Source organism: Hippocampus zosterae, chromosome 3 (genome assembly GCF_025434085.1).
Source record: "Hippocampus zosterae strain Florida chromosome 3, ASM2543408v3, whole genome shotgun sequence".
Classification (NCBI taxonomy): domain Eukaryota; kingdom Metazoa; phylum Chordata; class Actinopteri; order Syngnathiformes; family Syngnathidae; genus Hippocampus; species Hippocampus zosterae.
The window spans coordinates 16,738,464-16,757,617 of NC_067453.1; the positions used below are offsets into that span (position 1 = coordinate 16,738,464).

A 19,154-nucleotide genomic window follows, 5' to 3' on the forward strand; every position below is an offset into this window, starting at 1 on the left:
AACCTTATAAATCTGAACCCATCCATCCATCCATTTTCTGTTCCGCTTAATCCTCACAAGGGTTGCTGGGGGTGCCGGAGCCTATCCCAGCCATCTTCGGGCAGTAGGCGGGGGACACCCTGAACCGGTTGCTAGCCAATCGCAGGGCACACAGAGACGAACAAACATCCATGCTCACGCTCACACCTCGGGACAATTTAGAGTGTCCAATTAGCCTGCCATGCATATTTTTGAATGTGGGAGGAAACAGGAGCACCCGGAGAAAACCCACGCAGGCCCAGGGAGAACATGCAAACTCCACACAGGGAGGCCAAAGCTGCAATCGAACCCGATATCTCTGCACTGCGAGGTTGACGCGCTAACCACCGAACACCGGGCCGCCACTAAATCTGGACCCTTGCACCCAAAAGTGAATCACAAAATTCTTCCTGTGTCATTTTTGTCTTCTTATCTCATTTAGATGCACTCACTTCCCCTTGTTAGCACGCAGTCGATGCATCGTAACTCGCTGTGAAGTGCAGTAATTACAGTGCGGCAGCGGCCGGCAGTAGGACGGAGAGCAAAGCAGCTAATCAAAAATGGAGAGGGGGAGGGGCAGGGGTGGGGGGTCAACGAGGGCAAAAAACTTGTCATTCTGTGTCAACTAGTGGGCTGCACTATGAAACAGAGCTTTAATTTGTCCATTTGTGTGAACAGAAATACAATCATGTTCAAGACAATGATGTCACTTGGTCAGCATTTGTCACAAGCAGAGGGAGCAGTCACGCTGTATTTAAGTAGAAGTACGGATTGTGTTGCTTAATCTGTCAAGTATCTTGAAAAAATTCCCAAGTCGGGTCACTCGTATCTCAAGGCACCATTGTATTTGAGTCGAAGCGCAATTCACAATTACATTGTCTTCTCATTCAATTTAAAGTACATTGTGTGGGCTCGTTTATGCATTTTGGTGGTTGCCGTGTTTTTCTAATCGGCAGGTATCCGAATCCTTTTGCTTATGCAGCTTATCTTGTCAGCAAATCATGTTTATACCACTGCATGTGCAATGATAAGATAAGCACCGATACACAGGCTGCAACATTCACGCATTTGTCAATAACTGCAGATTTCACACACACTCTCTCTCTATAAACAACCAACACACACACACACACACACACGCACACGCACACGCACACACACACTCACGCAACAGAGTTGATGTACTGCCTCTTCCGCCACTATGGTCGTACTGGCATACAGCCCAAAGTAGTTGATGCTTTATGATGTTTGGGAAAATATTCCCCCTCAAAAATAACTTGATTGTCAACTATGCCTCGGAGAGACAACGGTGATGTTGACAAAGAGGCCGCATGACAAGAGGGCGCTAGAGTGTCACATTTCATGGGCACTGACATTATAAAGGAAACGCCATTTGCACCAATGGAGCAGAAATATAGTTACACAGGGGCACAAAGCCGTTAGAAATGTACTTCTTGATTACGCATCTGCGACTGTTATTATGTCTTATTGTCGTCCATCCGTTGTTTTGATCTGTTCTCTGCAAATGTAACCACCTCAGTTGAAAGATAAGGCCTCCCAATTACGATGCCTGTGTGAACGCAGGGAGCGGTGAAGAGCGGGACTTGACGCCCCCATCTTTTTCATGGAGAACTCTCAAAATGATCATCAAATTTTGACACAATGCTCTGCCTCCATTAGATGTTATTGGCAAAAAGCTTTGCAATTTAATATTGAGGATACACAAATTGGGGCTCATTTCGGAACATTCCCTGGAAGGGGTTGACGGTTTCAAAACCAAGTTGCCGACTTCCTGTATAATATTAAGCATGGCTCATTCAGCTTTTTTCATGTGTCCTGCTATGATAAAGATGCACGCCCAATATCGTATCATCCAAGGAGCTAGTGTGAGGGGCTTTTTTTCCCACATGCTGCTACTGAATGTAAAGACTTTGACATGCAATGCCCACATTAGATGTCGTAGATGGAAAAAAGCTGGATAATTGCTTCCAAATGAGGCTTATTTGAATTCCCAATTAGGAATATGACGCAAAAACGAGTAAATCCAGACCACCATTTGATTATTTTTTTTTAGGTCTACAGTATACAGACCATGTCCCAAAACTATTGGGACATGGTCTCAATTGTCATCGTTTTGGTCATCAACATCAACACAATTGATTTAAACGATCTGCTTTAACTGTAGACTTTCATCTTTCTTTTCAAGGTATTTACATTCAAATCAGATGAACAGTGTGGGAATGAAAACAGCCTCTGACTTTTTGAAGCACATTTTTACTCTCTAATACTTGGTTGAAATCCTTTGCAGTCAATTACAGCCTGAAGTCTGGATTGAACAGACGACATCTACATCACCAGATGCTGCATTTTATCCCCGGTGATGTGCTGCCAGGGTTCTACAGCAACTGTCTTCAATTCCTGCTTGTTGGGTCCTGGAGCATTTTCCCTTCAGTTTTGTCTGCAGTCAAAAGCAAGCTCAATCAGATTCCGATTCTGGTCAAGTGACTTGATTTGGCCATTAGCTAACATTCCACTTTGTTGCTTTAAAAAATATTTGGTTGTTTTCACTTTATGTTTCGAGTCATTGTCCATCTGCACAGTGAAGAGCCGTCCACTGACTTCTGAAGTTGATTCCGAGCAGATAATCAGATTGCCCAAAACACTTCAGGATTCATCCTGTGGCTTCAGTCAACAATCACATCATGAATAAATACAAGTGAACCAGTTCTACTGACAGCCATAAGTGCCCATCAACTCCAACATCGTTCACCCGATTTGGATGTAAATACCCTCAAAAAATGTCTGCAACGAAAGCACATCTTTCATTTCAAATCTATTGTGATGGTGTTGAGAGCCAAAAAGATCGGAATTGTGTTGATGCCACCATGTTTATGGACCTGATTGCATCTTAGTCATTTTTGTTCGAATGACTCTCAAAGTATGCTACTAGTACCACAAAAGGTAAACGGTGCTCCTTCTCATGGCACATGAACTACTGTCTAAGTACTGCTCTGCTGTAGTTAACTTTCCAGTACAATCCACCCATCCATCCTTTTTCTAATCCATTTATGCTCACGAGGGTTGCCGCAGTCTATCCCAACCGTCTGCGGGCAGTAGGCAGTGTAGACCCTGAACTGGCTGCCAGCCAATCGCGGGGCACACGTACACGAACAACTATTCACACTTCCAATTACACCTACGCACACTTTAAACAGTTTAAAGTGTTCCATTAACCTTTCATGTATGTTTTGAGGGAGGAAACCAGAGCACCCAGAGAAAACCCATGCGTGAACAGGGAGAACATGCAACCTCCAAAACAGGAAGGCCGAAGCCGGAATAAAACCTATGACCTCTGCACCGTGAGGCGGACAGGCTAACCAGTCGAACATTGTGCCGCGTAGTACTATACATTTGCATTACATTTTTGAATGTTTTGTATTTGAACTTCTATTCAAGCAACTTTTTTAACTTTAATGTGGAGTACATTTTAATTGGATCATTATTTGACTATAGTTTGTGTTAGATGGTAAGGTGACGGCTCTCCGTGAGCCGTCACCTTACCGTGGTGGAGGGGTTTGTGTGTCCCAATGATCCTAGGAGCTAAGTTGTCTGGGGCTTTATGCCCCTGGCAGGGTCACCCATGGCAAACAGGTCCTAGGTGAGGGACCAGACAAAGCACGGCTCACAAAGCCCCTTATGAAAAATAAAATCGATGGTTCTCAGTTTCCCTTGCCCGGACGCGGGTCACCGGGGCCCCCCTCTGGAGCCAGGCCTGGAGGTGGGGCTCGTTGGCGAGCGCCTGGTGGCCGGGCATACACCCATGGGGCCCGGCCGGGCTCAGCCCGAAGAGGCAACGTGGGTCCCCCTTCTCATGGTCTCACTACCTGTGGGAGGGGTCGGGTGCAATGCGTGCTGGGCGGCAGCCAAAGGCGAGGACCCTGGCAGTCCGATCCTCGGCTGCAGAAGCTAGCTCTTGGGACATGGAATGTCACCTCTCTGGCTGGGAAGGAGCCCGAACTGGTGTGTGAGGCAGAGAAGTTCCGACTGGATACAGTCGGACTAGCCTCCACACACAGCCTAGGTTCTGGCACCAGTCCTCTCGAGAGGGGTTTGACTCTCTTTCACTCTGGAGTTGCTCACGGTGAGAGGCGCAGAGCAGGTGTGGGCATACTTATTGCCCCCCGGTACAAATTGGGGTTCACACCGGTGGACGAGAGGGTTGCATCCCTCCTCCTGCGGGTGGTGGGACGGGTCCTGACTGTTGTTTGTGCATATGCACCAAACAGCAGCTCAGCATACCCACCCTTTTTGGAGTCCTTGGAGGGTGTGCTGGAGAGTACTCCTGCTGGGGACTCCCTTGTTCTACTGGGGGACTTCAATGCTCACGTGGGAAATGACAGTGAGACCTGGAGGGGCGTGATTAGGAGGAACGGCCCCCCCGATCAGAACTCGAGTGGTGTTTTGTTATTGGACTTCTGTGCTCGTCACGGACTGTCCATAACGAACACCTTGTTCAAACATAAGGGTGTCCACATGTGCACTTGGCACCAGGACACCTTAGGCCGTAGTTCGATGATCGACCTTGTGGTCCTGTCATCGGATTTGCGGCCGCATGTTCTGGACACTCGGGTGAAGAGAGGGGCGGAGCAGTCAACTGATCACCACCTGGTGGTGAGTAGGCTCCGATGGTTGGGGAAGATGCCGGTCCGTCCTGGCAGACCCAAACGTATTGTGAGGGTTTGTTGGGAGCGTCTGGCGGATTCCCCTGTCAGAAGGAGTTTCAACTCCCACCTCCGACAGTGCTTTTCCCATGTTCCGGGCGACTTCCGGACGGCTTCGAGGAAATTCTGGTCCACCATCCGACATCTCAGGAGGGGGAAGCAGTGCACCACTAACACTGTGTACAGTGGGGATGGGGCGCTGCTGACTTCGACTCGGGACGTTGTGAACCGGTGGGCAGAGTACTTGAAGACCTCCTCAACTCAACCAACACGCCTTTCTTGGAGGAAGCAGAGCCTGGGGACTCTGAGGTGGGCTCTCCTATCTCTGTGGTTGAAGTCACTGATGTGGTTAAAGAGCTCCTCGGTGTCAAGGCCCCAGGAGTGGATGAGACCCGCCCGGAGTTCCTCAAGGTTCTGGATGTTGTGGGGCTGTCCTGGTTGACACGCCTCTGCAACATCGCGTGGTCAACGGGGAGAGTGCCTCTGGATTGCCAGACCGGGGTGGTAGTCCCTCTTTTTAAAAAGGGGGACCGGAGGGTGTGTTCCAACTACAGAGGGATCACACTCCTCAGCCTCCCTGGTAAGGTCTATTCAGGGGTGCTGGAGAGGAGGGTCCGTCAGGAAGTCGAGCCTCAGATTGAGGAGGAGCAGTGTGGTTTTCGCCCCGGCCGTGGAACAGTGGACCAGCTCTACACCCTTAGCAGGGCTCTCGAGGGTATGTGGGAATTCGCCCAACCAGTCTACATGAGTTTTGTGGACTTGGAGAAGGCGTTTGACCGTTTCCCTCGGGGAGTTCTGTGGGGGTGCTTCGTGGGTATGGAGTACCGAACCCCCTGATACGGGCTGTTCGGTCACTATACCACCGATGTCAGAGTTTGGTTCGCATTGCCGGCAGTAAGTCAGAATCGTTTCCAGTGAGGGTAGAACTCCGCCAAGGCTGCCCTTTGTCACCAATTCTGTTCATAACCTTCATGGACATAATCTCTAGGCGCAGCCGAAGCGTTGAGGGGGTCTGTTTTGGTGGCCTCAGTATTGCATCCCTGCTTTTTGCAGATGATGTGGTGCTGTTGGCTCCATCAAACAGGGCTCTCCAACTCTCACTGGAGCGTTTCGCAGCCGAGTGTGAAGCGGTTGCGATGAAAATCAGCACCTCCAAATCTGAAACCATGGTCCTCAGTCGGAAAAGGGTGGAGTGCCCCCTCCGGGTCGGGGGGGAGATCTTGCCCCAAGTGGAGGAGTTTAAGTATCTTGGGGTCTTGTTCACGAGTGAGGGCAGGAGGGAGCGAGATATCGACAGGCGGATCGGTGCAGCGTCTGCTGTGATGCAGACGTTGTATCGGTCTATGGTCACGAGCTATGGGTCGTGACCGAAAGAACGAGATCCCGGATACAAGCGGCCGAAATGAGTTTTCTCCGCAGGGTGTCCGGGCTCTCCCGTAGAGATAAGTTGAGAAGCGTGGTCATCTAGGAGGGGCTCCGAGTCGAGCCGCTTCTCCTTCACATCGAGAGGAGCCAGATGAGGTGGCTTGGGCATCTGATTCAGATGCCTCCTGAACGCCTCCCTGGTGAGGTGTTCCGGGCATGTCCCACCGGGAGGAGACCCCGAGGAAGACCCAGGACACGCTGGAGAGACTATGTCACCCATCTGGCCTGGGAACGCCTCGGGATCCCCCGGGGAGAGCTGGAAGAAGTAGCTAGGGAGAGGGAAGTCTGGGCTTCCCTGCTAAAGCTGTTGCCCCCGCGACCCGGCCCCGGATAAGCGGTAGAAGATGGATGGATGGATGGATGTGTTAGATGTTATAGTGGATTAGGGTAACTTTAAAAAAAGCTTTTAGAAATAAAATCTCTGTGTCAAAAATACTTGGGTCTCCTCCTCTACTATATTTTAATGTGGTACTTGGAGAGCAAAGTATTTTCTGAGGTGTTACTCTGTGTTTACATTTTACAACTACTGATTTAAAATGTCAGTGATGTTGCAAATCACAAATTCATTAAAATGCACCTGTGTATTTGAAAGTCAGCTCAACAACCTCTGGAGAATATGAATATGTGACCACTGCTTTACAGCTACAATAATGATGAAAAAACATGGTCCAGAGGGGATGTGATAAGGTGCCTTTGTGTATACATTTGTATGCAAGCCCAAGTGAATGTCTTAGTGTGTCCATGCGTTGCATTTCCAATTGCCCTACTTCAGCCTAAGAGGCAGCAGAGGAAAATCTGATTTCCCTCTCAAGAGAAATAAATGCTACAAAGGTCTATGGGAAAAAGTGGACGAGCAGATAAAAGTGGCTGTGTAATGAGAGAGAGAGCAACCCATTCTTATAGGCAGACTGCTTGAAATGAAGCCTGAATAATAGCACTGACCTCGCAATGGAGTCCAAGCAGCCACTGAGCCAGATGTTTACTGCATCTTCGGGGTGACGGAATGAGGCCAACATTCTCGCGAAAAATGGACAATAAACATTGGACTGACCTGCCCTAGGCTTGTATCTTAGCATCATAGTCAAATTCACACAGCGTGGCTGCCGGGTGCATTGTTAGCAAAGACAGCAAACGTGACGGCAAAGAGGTATCGTGGTGATCGAGTACTTTCGTCGATTCACCATGAACACATTTCACACTTTGCAGATATTTGAATCCTATGAAATGAGATCATTATTCTTGAACAGTTGCTCGCTTGCTAAATTAGCCGGCGTGTTGCCCGATGACACCACAGTGTCGCGATGCGGCGGATAATAGAGCCTGTCTGCTTTCCCAGTTTCAATCCAAAGCATTGTCATTTTCTTGACCAGCGGCCAGAGTCATTACGCACGAGTCTCCGTCATCTCTCCACGATCTCTCATCTGCTTCCACAACCCATTCGGAATAATGGTCATTGCATCTTCCATACTTCCATCGCACCTGTCCTGACTAAGGTCACGGGCAAACTGGAGCTTATCGCAGCTGATGTTGGACATGAGGCTAAGTACACCCTGGACTGATCACCAGCCAATCATGGGGCACATGTAGACAAAACAACCATCTACACATATGGACAATTTAAAGTGAATATAAAATACATAATTGTGAATATTTGCCATTACAGGAGGAAGTCTGAGTACTTTCATTTTAGGCAGCTGGCTAAAGTAAATCCTCTCCTTTCTCATGACTTTGAAACAGTAATTCATGCCTTTGTCACATCGTGATTGGATTACTGGAATCCACTTTACTTAGGAGTCAGCCAATCCTCCATTAAGCGTCTCCAGTTGGTCCAGAATGCTGCTGCTCACATCTTGACTGGTATTCGTAAGAGGGAGCACATAATTCCTACTCCCTTCACTGGATCCTTGTACATTTTAGAGTTCATTTTAAGATTCTATTCTATTGTTTTCAAATCTTAAAATGTCCTCGCTCCACCTTACCTCCCTGAGCTCCTCTGCCCCTACACACCTGCCTGATGCCTCAGATCTGCGGACGAGACACTGTTCGAGGTACCAAGAAATAAGTGGAGGCTCAGAGGGGATTGAGCCGTTTCTGTTGCTGGTTCCTCTCTTTGTCACGATCTCCTGATGCACATTAGGCAAGCCTAACCATTTTTAAAACTCATCTCAAAACTCATTTCTATTCTTTGGCTTTTGACTCAGCATGACTCAGACTTGATTTTCAATGTTACAGTTTTTGTGCTTTCTGCTGTCTTTGTTATTAATTTATTGGTTTATTGTTTATTGTTGTAAATATGATGTATGCTCTATGTACAGCACGTTGTACAAAGTGGTGGTTGTTTTAAAGTGCTCTATAAATACAATTGAGTTGAGTTTAGTTGGAGGAAATCCACCTCTTAAGTGCATGCAACCTACACAGGGAGAGACACAGAGAATAACAACCTGCTGCCACTATCGTATCCTTCATGAGAGAAGTTCAATACACAAGACAAGACTTTTTCTTGTGTCCTGTGATGAAAGACACATCCACCCAATTTTGTATTGATTTGTCAAACAAGTGTCGGGGGACTTATTTTTTCCCAGGGAGAGGGTAATTGTATTGGGTATCACTAAAATAAATACATAATGTGTGTAAAAATCGGTGATTGGTGATTTTTCATTTATTTATATATTTTTTCCAGGCATGTTGAAGCTCTGAAAAGGGCGATTCATTTGTTGGAATTAGAATAAACACGATGATTTCAAGAGTGCCTGATCACCGACTGATCCTTGGGCCTAGTAACACACTTTGAACACAATACACACTCTGAACCAAATCAGCCGAGGTGCTGTAATGGTGGGAAGTTGCCATTTCAAGCTGGTTGCAGCCAGACACAAAGCGCTTCCCCTGTGTAAACATGGTCTTATCACACACCAATAGGAAATGAACACAAAGTCAAGCCGAACCAGTACACACAGTGGTTCCCATCGGTGCTTTGTACGGAGTCATTAGTAACAAGTCAGCCGCTCATTTCTCCCTCTGTAATGCCAAAACTCCGAGCCAACAATTACCAGTCCCTCTCCCCCACAGCTTCTTTCGTCATGTCCGTGTTGAAATCTAGTATCTTTTTGCACATTTAGCCACCTAAGCCAAACATGTCTTACGTACCGGTAATTTGTTTGGTTGTGAGGTTTGTTTTTAGAACTTGGAAATCAATGTCAACGTTTTGTCAAGCAGAAGAACAATTGAAAATAGAAAATACCTCCCCAGAAAAATCTAAATGTTATTGATCTTGAACTCACACTTCCTCCAAAAGTTAGAGCAACGAGGCCAGTTCCATTTACTTTTGCTGTAGCCACACGCGTAACTAAAATCAGAATGTAGCGGTTGATCTCTTGTCTCAGAATAAGCTTTTGATGTCAAACGCAAATGTTTTCAGTCTACAGTGAAAATGAACGTTCTGTTTGCTCAGCCCATGCAAGCCTGAATGTAACTAAATGTATCTTGAGACACATGACAAACTTGTGTCTTTACACTGCAGGCCTGAGTGTGCAGTTTCCTAATTACTTCCAATATCCATTTTTTTAACATTAATGTGACTTGTGTCTGAGTTCAATGTGTTTAAATTTAATTAAGACCACAAACCACTTGCAGGCTAATACAGTCAAAATGCAAGAGGAAAAACAGGCTGAGTGATGTTCAATGAATAATGTCGCAATTGTGCTTTGTTTTTTTTTTGAGAGGGGAATTGCGGGTAGAGAGGGCTCTTTGGGACTTTGTTCATCATCGTATTTTGTTTTGGATTTTTGTGACGCCACCAAATGAGGAATACAATCACAGCAAAGTGAACAAATATGACGACGTCGAGTAGGGAAATGTCATTTGTTGCAGTATAGAGGAAACAAAGTGGTACGAGGCCATGCAAAGAACTAGAACACGTGGCCTGAAAGAAGAAAGCATGCTTACTGCTGTTTTTCATTTGATTCTTTGATACTTAGAGCCTGGAAATGTTTTTCATTCTCTGCCATTAATGTTAATATCTTTGCCTGCCCGTGTTTTTGTGACTTCGAGTGGCAGTGTCACAGCACCGCTTCCAGGCCTGGTAAATATTGTTACCAATGGTAGAATATGCAAAACTGTCCAGTGACGACTAAAAAGCCAACACATCGCAATATATTTTTGGTCACCATTTAAAGTCAAAGTGTGCCTCGGGTGAACACATCACATGTCAATATCAAAGATCTAAGCGATTGACTCCCGTATCAATTACCCATAGCACCTGATTTGCAGGTTTTATCTGCCTTATGAGGAGCTAAGTGGCGCTTCCTCAGGTGAAGTGCCTCATCACACACAGAACATTTGTTCAGTGTAGGCCCCCGACCGTCTGCACCTGTCATGCTTTAACCAGCGAACGGCATCTTTATAAGGGATTTCAAGCATGACAGTAAATGCACGTTTTGCCTTTCAGTGCAGCCGTAAAACGCAGCAGTTCCTGTTCATTCATGCACGGATGGAGAAGTGCGCAGCTGGCAATCAAGTTCACTTGAGGAGTTACTGTGTGGGCTACAGTCAATGACGCCAGGAAGCTGACTTGCTTATTTGGCATGAGTGTAGAGATCACCAATAGAGGCTTGTATTATTCTATTTATTTGTTTGGGATGTTCTGTTTGGAAATTAACAAAAGCAAAAGCAGAAAGTAATTTCCTGTGATTTGTTTCAAAAGGTACGGCTGAAAATGACAAAAAGTCCAATCCCCATCTTAACCTGAAGTCAATCAAAAGTAAATAAAACGATTCTCAGTCATCTAAGTCCGGTTATCTGTCAGTTATTCATTTCAAATTAATTCTAACCTTTTTCATTGCACGAGGCCCGGTCAGAGATGGGGACTTGAGTCACAAGACTTGGCACCAGTATGAAGTCACCAATTTTAAGACTCGTTGGCTATAACTTAAACAAAACTCAACTTTACTTTGACTTGGCATTCATGGGAATAGACTTGATACGAGTTAAAAGGCCTTGCCCGTTGAGAGCAGAACATCTGCATTCAGAAGAAAGTGTGCATTTATTTTCATTTTGGAAAGCACCGTTATATTTTGCGTGGTAGACACAAACCCGGTAACCCACTAGCAGGGTATGTTTTTAAGTGCAGAAGCCACCACAGTATCAAGGATTGCGACATGAAGAGAAGTGACAAAACAGAAACCACATCAAATTTCATCCCTCAACCACACCCACAAAAAGCAGGGGCGCTACCTCATATTCAAGTTAGTCAAATTTAATATTTGAATAAAATATCCTTATTTGACATCAAATATCCTTTTCATATTGGATTTTCATCGACTCAATTATGCATTGAACTGAGAATACAAGAATAAGAATAATGGACAACACAGAGACTTGTTTGGGACTGGATTGAGAATGAATAAAGATAAATTTGATGCTACAAAACACTGAGCGCAAAGTGGCTCGCAAATGTGTATATGTAACTGGGCCCACTTCACTCACTTTATCTGATAATAGCCACAGTAACTTGGGAATTATGTGCACATGCTGTTTATGACATACTCCCACCTCTGGTTCTTCTACTTTTGTCGTGGTTTAAAACCACAAACACAATACCGGTAAATCTTAAATCTCAAGTGAAGTGCGCCACTCTTACAGACATTGTCGATCGTATAACTCGTAACCGTGACACACATGGCAACAATCGCGACACGTACCGTGTAACAGTGCTTTTGCCTGAATGGAGGAGCAAGCCGTTACCAAGCAGAATAAGCGAAGGTGTCCATCACTCATGTCATAGCGCAGCGTCTGAGAAGGTTAACGCCTCGCTTACCGCAAGAGGTAAAGACGTAATAGGATCACAGGCCGACCAGCTGGCCTCAATGCTGACACACGCCATAAGACTATAAATAGACATGCTAATAATGTTATTAGCTGACTTGATCACATTGAGGCGTCGATTGATTTTATTGTCGAGATATCAACATAATGCGGATTTTTGCCGAACGTGCTTGCCTGAGATTATAGTATACACTTGGTAGTGTTTATTTCCTTCTACTTACTTTGATGTACGGGTAACAGCAATATATTTGACGTAAAAAAAGTAGAAAACATCACAACTTGCAATTGCCAAACAATAATAACAATAATAATACATTGTATTCATAAGCGCCTTTCGAGACACCCAAGGACACTTTACAATAACAAAAAACACAAAACAATTACAAGACTTCCATCGCTGGTTGAGTCTCACTCAGCTAATCAAAACCATACACATAGGGTGGCGGCCATCTCCTTCCACTTACTTTGATGTACGGGTAATAGCAATCTATTTGAAGTAAAAAAGTAGAAAACATCACAACTTGCAATTGCCTAACAATAATAATAATAATAATACATTGTATTCATAAGCGCCTTTCGAGACACCCAAGGACGCTTTACAATAACAAAAAACACAAAACAATAACAAGACTTCCATCGCTGGTTGTGTCTCACTCAGCAAATCAAATCATACACATTGGGTGGCGGCCATCTCCTTCCACTTACTTTGATGTACGGGTAATAGCAATCTATTTGAAGTAAAAAAGTAGAAAACATCACAACTTGCAATTGCCAAATAATAATAATAATAATAATAATACATTGTATTCATAAGCGCCTTTCGAGACACCCAGGGACACTTTACAATAACAAAAAACACAAAACAATAACAAGACTTCCATCGCTGGTTGTGTCTCACTCAGCAAATCAAAACCATACACATAGGGCGGCGGCCATGACACTTTCTGTCTATTTCGACCAGCAATGAGCTAACCTTAGTTAGCCAAATACAGGGGTCTTCAAAAACTAAAATGTTATACTTCCTTCATATTGATAACATTATTTCGCTTATTAGCAAAATACTTGATGACACTGTATAATGTCCCCACAAGGAGGCAATAATCCCCCATGCTAACATCAATGACTAACATGTCACGATGCCAATAGGAACCTGTTAGAGCCATAAGGAAAATTTGGTTAAATTATAAATGCAGCCTTTTGAATAATTAGAATTTAATAGATGCAAGGCGTTTGGTTTATATTTGATATTTTATTGGAGCAAGTTTATTGGGAGCATCGAAGTATCTGGGCTCCATTGGTTGTCCTGTTTTTGGTCTGTTAAGAGGCTAGATTTATGTAAACATCATTAGGAAGACAGTAGGGCATGGAGCAACACCTTTTTTTGACCGTACTTCGTGTTTGCTTATTTCGTACTTAATGGGAACTGATTTCGTATTTCGTTTAAATGTATTGTAGAAGTTTTATTAATCCATTTGATAAAGGCTTAATTTGTGTTCAAGAAAATAAAGCGATTAATTTTTTTTGGATCAACGATGGCGGCCTAGTGTATTCCTTGTCGTCGCCGTGGAAAGGAAAAGCCCGTCGAAGAAAAGCACGAGTCAAAAACCTACATGCCCTGCTGACGTAGCGACAAAAGAATAGTAAGTTGCCGCTACAGAACCCATTCATGGTTTGAAGTCTTGCCTCTGAATTTTTTTATAGACATATTACCTTCCTGACTTTGACTCTCCCCATTTATCTGGGCTGCAGCCTGGCACTGAGTTGCAACGGTGTAGCCACCCAGATGTTAGGTAAGTAGATGATATATGGAATTCCCAGTCGGTCCCTCAGCCAAGAACCAATCAGGGGTGACGCTAGTTAGCTTCTGAGATCGGATGAAATTCATGACATCTAATGTGCACCATAACAGGAGGGTAAAAGCAGCAAATATGACATTTAATCTAGTTTTGAGGGAGAACATCGCCGGACAGCTGATCTAACTACCCATCTTATTTGAGGTCATGTTGACTGATGACTGCCGGGGGTACGGCATCCTAATAGGACACTGCAGTTGATTTTCCTGGGAAAGCTTCCGCAGCCTGGCCCCGCTCGCGTCCATCATGTTGGCACTGACCGATATCAAGAAGCATCCTGCGTCCATACAAATGAGCAAAACACAAACTCAACACACTTCCTAGCTTTGGTCTAACATTGCTTACTCCAAAAATTAGCTAAGAGTGTCCATTTTGTATCCCAGGTTTGGGAGAGGCGCAACTAAAATGAAGAGGGAGTAACAGTTGAGCGTGTGTTAGAAGAATCTATGAGCAAAAATGTATCATGTTTAAAGTTTCATTTATTTGGGCACATCGAAGCGTTTGGGTGCATATCCAGCACCCCCAAATGCCTACACACAAAGGCGCCGGACACCTGGCCGGAGGGCTGTTGAAGTCCACGATTAGCACGTCAATACAGGTGGGCGATCATGGGGGAGAGGGCGAAACTCGGCCACAAAAGGGGAATGAATAATTCGGGAACAGCGGTTGAGCAACAAAAGACGAGTTGAGAACACCTGTCGCGCCCAGACGACATTGACCATCCGCAAAGTCTACAACATGCTAATTCGATGTAGACCAGAAAGAAAAGGCGCCAATGTACTGGTGGTTCGAGGTTGAAAAACAGGTAACCAATCACTACTGAGGGGCCCGACCGGGGGTGCGGCATGCAAATATTGGGGGCAGTGTTTTTCTTGTATTTTGCATATGTTACAATGAAATGTGGAACTCGCGGAGACGGGACTTTGAGTGTGATCGCGGAGCAACAACCGTCGTTCGCTCTCAGAGGTCCGCTCCCGCCGATATTGAAGACAATTTTCCTGTGTGCCGAGTCGTTTCTTTAACTTTGTCCGAGAAAATCTCTGACAGCGTGCCACTTGATCTAGCATGCCAGCGCACGCTTTGGTCTGTGTGTGCGTGTCTGCGTCCGCATGTCAAATGCTAAGGGTCTCCATAGGAATACGATAACAACGGCTGCACACAGAGAATGGCAAATGTGAGCCGGAGTCCACTGGGAGAGCTAGCAAGCACTAAAGGAAACCAATGCCATGCTGTATATAGTGAACCCTCACTATCATGTGACTTGCAATTATTGGCGAAACGATGCATCATTACCCGCATCTGAAAAAAAACTAAACCTAATTATTCTCCTGATACATCTGAATATGAATTCAAACTCTTCTTACACCATTCACAATGAAAGCAGCTCAAGCATGACTGTGAAAAAATGTGAGGACACATACTGGCATGCATGTAACCATTTTGCAACAATACCAGCGTTTACTCTGTTAGCCATCTAATTCCTAATCATAAGCATGTTAAAATGAATACAGTATTCCGCGACCAATTCACGGTTTATTCATGGCAGGGGCTTGTGTTAGACATGCCAATTTTGACTATAAGTAGTGTTATCTACATATCTATCTTGCTAAATGGTTTCTCTTTAACCCAAACAAAACGAACAACAGTCTTTCAAGTAATCATGTATCAATTAAAATCAAGTCCACAGTCTTTATCCCCCAACTGCAAGTCATGTTTCAAATCATTTTTGTCATCAAGTCACAGAAGCAGTGACTCGAGTTGACTCGACTCAAAGTCACAATGACTTGAGTCTCCATCTCAGTTCCAGAATGACCCTTACCAAAGTGTCCTAATGTCCTTTCAGCATTAATATTGTACAACAAGCCAAAGCAGAACTGAGGATCGTTCTGGTTTGACTACATATTTTCTCAGTTGCATGGATGCATTTCTCCGATCAGAATTAAATTTCTGAAAACTATTTGTTCAATTTTCAGATCATTGTCAGTTGTGCAGGGCGGCCCGGTGGTCCGGTGGTTAGCGCATCGACCTCACATTGCAGATGTGAAGGGTTTGATTCCGGGTCCAGCCTCCCTGTGTGGAGTTTGCATGGTCGCCCTGCGCCTGCGCGGGTTTTCTCCGGGTACTCCGGTTTCCTCCCACATTCCAAAAACATGCATTGCAGGTTCTGATGGCACTGACATGTTCAGTGACATAAATATTCACAATAGAGAAATGTTCCTAAAAGTCCTAAAGTACCTAAAATAACAACAAACAAAAAATAAAAATACATTTTAAAAAGGCATGCGGATGGTAGAGTGGCTTGTAATGAAAGTCACAAAGATAAACTTTGGCTTCACGCCGTTTTGCTTTTTTTGTTTTTAATGATGCGACCACACAATGACCAAATTGGAATGAGTCATGGGAAAGTGGTACATTTACATACAGTTTATTTGTTAAAAACACATTCCTACAAGAATGGATGAATGTCATTTCATATTACCATTTTGATTTGGGTTGAAAACTAAGCTACACCATTGGGGGAGCTCTGCAGTGTCGGAGTTGTATCCTCCTCACATTGGTGTTCAAAATAATATTTTAGGAAATTCTGGGTCACTTGGGCGGCAAAACGACATCCACCTGTCAGTTTACAAGGGCAAATAAAATCCAGCAAAGTGTCAGACGAGGCTCGTGAGATTCACTTTCACAGCTGCTGGCGTCCGAAAACTAAACGGCCTAGGACCTAAAACCTCGACACTGGCTTAAAGACGTGAGAAATTGCCGTACACGTGTTCCGGCGCTGAGAGAAAAGTAATGATGTGGAATGTATTATTGGTATCCTAATTAGCTCCGGTGCCTTCTGACAGGATGCGGCAAGATGTTGAGCAGCCCTCTGACATCATTTTGACACCGTTCTAATAGTGTCTAGCTTAATTACATTGATGTCGCTAAAGCTCATTATTATATCATTACATATGGAGTTAGTCACAGCTGTCACAATGTTGTTTATACAGTATATTGATCAAATAAAATTGACGGTTTGTGTAGGGAACACCAACAACGAGCCAAATTTTATCAAACAACACCCAAAATGTGTCTAACACCATAATTGTGCTTGTGGCTTTAATTATAAACAGATATACAGCAGAAGTGTTTCCCTTTTAGATCAAGGTTCATCGTTTGCACATCTACTGTATGGTGGATTTTAAGGCGATTGTCTTATTTTATAGTAGAGCAGAGAGAATATACGCCTGTGAGGAGTGTTGTTTTCTCTTTTTATACGTGTTGCTGCTTCGTTGGTGTTTGATGGTTTATAATCACCCTAACATGTGTTAGTTTCGGTTAACTTGTCATTGGCATTTGAGCTTATATGTAAGCATTAAGATGGCAGACTTGGTTAATTGAAATTAGATGGGTTGGTGGAACATTTTGGTCTTTAAATATTTGTACAAAGTGTACTTCTCTTTTGTTTTATGAGTTAGTTTTACAGCAAACTTTAACTGAAAGTGACAAATAAACAACTTGACGCAAGCAGGCCGCGCTACTAATTTGGAGAACTGATAAAATTTTTCAGATCATGTCTGCATTTTTTGTTTTATTTCAGTTTTATTGTGATCCATCAATAATCATGACAAATTTGGTCTGGATCATAGTGCTGTGTACACTCTTTCATCTTTTTGTGTTGTATTTGAAATATGATGGTTGAGTGCTGAATAATCTGCTTTTCAGTTAGTGTAAATCTAATGTACCAGCGTGCAAAAAAAAACAAAAGAAAAAATGTTAGTGCACTGGACTGTATCAAGATGAGTGCTGGAGGGGGAAATGAGTGCCAAGTGTTTCCAGGAGAGTAAAGAAAAAAAATATGGAAGAGCTTACGTTACTTTCAAGGCCTGTCTTTCTGAAAGATTAACTCTGACACTTCAGAAATCGAAAATCATGGCTCTTACTAAAGTGCTAAACACTGGCGCTAGTGTTACGATAGTGCATGTGTGAGTGTGTGTTTATGGGTGTGAATACATTTCTTTTGAGTGTCCATGACATTGAAACAACTCTCGAGCAGCACAATGAGCACGAGTGACCTTGAGTGGGACCATGCCGGACTCGTTGAGGCTTACGTCGACTTGGTCCCTTCTCTGTCTTTTCTTCTTGCTGTTAATTATGCTACAGTCAACGTTACTGCTGCTCATGCGGCAATGTACAGCACAATGCAATAATACACTGAAGCCCCATAATTCTAAATCTTAGACATTGTTTGAGTTACCAATTTAATAGTATGTGTGTCTATCGATCGAAATAACAGTCACGCAGAGAACATTTTTACTTATATTTACAATGCTTTGTAATCACAAATGGCATTAAGCATTGAACGTTAAGCTAGCAAACAATGTTAACAAACTAATTTTAAAACTCACAGTTGCACAAAGGGACTTAAACTTGAACTCCAGCAGACAAAGATTGAACTTTGATGAGCTTGACTAAATCAGTTTACATGCTTATTTTAACGATTAAAATGCAAACATTGTTGTGCCCCAGACCAAAAAGGCCTCGCTAGTCACGCAACACTGGAGTGATTGACTATTGATCAGTCGCCGGTGGGTGATGTCAGGGATTGTTTGATCTTTTGACACCCGGAAGTACGTGTCATCATCATAGTAAAAAGGTTTATAGCGGGGGCGCAAACGAACCACGGCAAAGTGGGGATTCATGCAAGTTCTTAGAGTGTCCAATATTCGCGAAGTGGTTAACTCGAACTGGATGGTTATCTGCTGAGCACTGAGAGTGCTTTTATTGAGACGTGTGTGTTTGGTTGCCATCTTGGCAGCGTTTGTCTCATCAGTGGCTGTGTGATGTGGCAAAGCGACGCTCATGTGCATTCAGGCCAAAGGAAGCACTAACACAAACAGATGAAGATTGATGTCATCCTCTGTGTGTCGGCTTGGCAGACGGTCCCCCTCGTATTCAATTCGTCCCCACTGTCGCCATCTTTCAAGACTTCTGCTGGACTCTTTCCCAACATGCTTTGGAAAAGCCCCTTTAAAAGGCCAGAACTCGCAGTCTTGTTTGGACTCTTATTTAAGCTCAAGGTTACTTGATCCAAATTGCTTCCTGGCTATTTAGTTTTAGCCACATGTGTCTGCCGCTGTTTGTGGATGTGATGTGTTCTGTCCTTGGACTTGGACTTCCTTTACTCATCCAGCCCTTGTTCTTGTTGAGTGTCTTAAGAGGCCCCTGCCTTCTGCCGTGTTCTCCGAATTAAGTCGTCGGTTAATTCCGAAGACAGCCGTATTCACAAGCTATGAGGGTGTGCACACTTCTGCAACCAAATTATGGCTGTTGT

The 19,154-nt window shown here is 44.2% G+C and overlaps 1 protein-coding gene across 11 annotated transcripts in view; it reads right to left on the reverse strand.

Moving 5' to 3' along the window:
* Positions 1 to 19,154, reverse strand: part of shank3a (SH3 and multiple ankyrin repeat domains 3a) — a 209,004-nt gene that overhangs the window by 157,806 nt on the left and 32,044 nt on the right. Inside the window, exon 1 of one of the 11 annotated variants that reach the window (XM_052060205.1) lies at positions 11,864 to 11,947. The exons of the other annotated variants lie outside the window; for them this stretch is intronic. The gene's annotated coding sequence lies outside the window, so the exon portion shown is untranslated. Of the gene's footprint in view, positions 1 to 11,863; positions 11,948 to 19,154 lie in introns of those variants that run through there. 11 annotated transcript variants of the gene reach the window in all.